The sequence below is a fragment of the Pundamilia nyererei genome, unplaced genomic scaffold, assembly GCF_000239375.1.
Source record: "Pundamilia nyererei isolate P.nyererei 1_Seehausen unplaced genomic scaffold, PunNye1.0 scaffold00058, whole genome shotgun sequence".
NCBI lineage: Eukaryota > Metazoa > Chordata > Actinopteri > Cichliformes > Cichlidae > Pundamilia > Pundamilia nyererei.
The window spans coordinates 1004074-1006278 of record NW_005187459.1 but is presented as its reverse complement, the minus strand read 5'-3'; positions in this window follow the sequence as shown (position 1 = coordinate 1006278).

The following is a 2205-nucleotide window of genomic DNA, read 5'->3' as shown; positions in this document are numbered from 1 at the left end:
GATGAGAGTTAACAAACTTAAAAAAACCTTTTTTTTGAATTGCTTTGAAATTAGTTAAAAAAAGCAGCCAATGGCCAAACAAAGACCTTCACAAGTCCTGTAGAACTACTACTCAAAACAACTTTTTTTAAAAATACAAGAAAATCCGGCTCCTTGGAAGAAAAATTCAAATAAAGGCACTTTACTGTGTGTCTAACACATCAGCCCTCAGTGCCACAGGTAGTGCACCACAGGTTAGCCACGCGTCTCAGAGTCCCCAGAGGCCAGAGGGGGCCCCACACAGACGCTCTTGTTGCTGCTGGCCTCATTCCCCGCTAATTACAGCACTCATCTCTGCTCTCCCATGAGACGCCACAACACTGATGACAACACAGGGAAGGTTCTGCATCACCAGCAGCTGAGGCTGCCGACTGCACATCAATACCCAAGGGGGCAAAAGGAGTAACGATGGTGTGATTGCATGTTGGGGGGTTTGTGGTTAGAGTTATGCAGGGCCAGTTTTGCTGCTACTATCAGTCTGGCATATCCTAAACTGATTTATTAATTGCAACTTTATTGTGTTAATCTGTTGCAATTCGGCTCTGGTTTAGAAAAACACGTGAAACCTAAAACTACAAACTTACAACATGTGGTGTTCCGTCAGAGACACTACACCACATGATCTAGCATGAGTACAAGTCTGAGTAGAAAACAAAGATGAATCTTGTTGTCCTTTGGTGCCACCTTGTCAGACTACAGCTTGCACGTCCCTGAAGATGACTCTTGATCGATGAGCTCCAAAGATACTGTACCTCTCAGTGTGATTGTTCATTAGCAGGACACAGGGATCTAATGGCCAGCACACTTCTGGCAGTCATAAATCTTCAGACTCCACCCAGGTTTGCTCCCCTGTCTCATCAAGGCCCGTGAAGAATGGAGTCAGTGTGATAAAAAGGAGTGTGGGATTTATATTTTCCCTCTACCGCCTCCTCCACGCACCGAGATGAGCTAACAGGCACAGAGAAATGACAAGTGGGGCTTGACAAGACACCCCCGTGAATGTGATGATGCCGCTAGATGTGTTTTAGATGCTGATGAGCCTGCTGGACAAAAAGAGCATTTTAATGTCTCTTTTCTGTTTATTATACATTATACTTAAGAGTGTTTTGAACCCAAGCAGAACAGCTGAGATGAAAGTGGGGTTTACAGGGCCCTAAAACCAAAGCAACTAAATGGGGTTTGACCGTCAAAGTGACACATTTGTTTTTCTTACTGTGACTTGCCAAACGTCTTACAAGAAAACACTTATGTGTGGTAGACAGAAATACATTCCGAGTGGCTGGTTTGTAGTGGAATGAGAGCATGTGTATTGACAGGTGAAAGTCAAGTGAATGGAAAACTGGGTACTGCCGAACAGGTGAGGAAATACGGGGCTTGAAATTGTTTAAACTTAGAAAGATTTCCTTGTAGTCTTTCTAATGTGTGGCCTTAATGTGACCTTGACTGTGCCTCTGAAAGCATGTTGCCTCATTTATTACATCCTTGTCCTAGTATGCTGTGTATACAGTGATTGCTCTGAAATACAGCTTCACATTTGTGAGTACAAGAGGTTCTGGTGTTCCTTGGCCTTTTCCTTTATCATAACATTTATCATTAACTAATCAGTGAATGCATATTTTGGAAAAGTTGCTCCAAAGCTGCAAAAATGAGGAAAATGAGATCAGATATGCTCATTGGTTAACATCTTTCCTAAAATGCACTTTCCTAATTAGTCTTAAAATACTTTTTGACAGTTGGATGATGTCATAGTCTGACCAATTTGTGTGGGGCGGTGGAGAGTGAATACATTGCTGCTGCGTCCAATTCACTCTGACCTTTTTTTATTCTGCAGTTCCATGTCATGAAATTTAGGTCAGAGAACAATGCACGCTCTCTGTTAGAACTAGTGGGGTGCCAAAACCCTAGCTACTCCCCTCTGACCCTCATCCCAAGCTTTCACATTCATCCACTTTCCACACAACGTTTCACTTCACAGACTGGAAGATGTATAAAAAACCAAGGTATTTTTATCTGGAAAGATGTTCTATCTAGATCTATCTATCTATCTATCTATCTACCTGTCTACCTATCTATCTATTTATTTATCTCATCAAATACTGTGTTACAGCTTGGCTGATGATGGGCACAGCTCCACAAATGTAACAATTTGTGATTATTATCTAACAG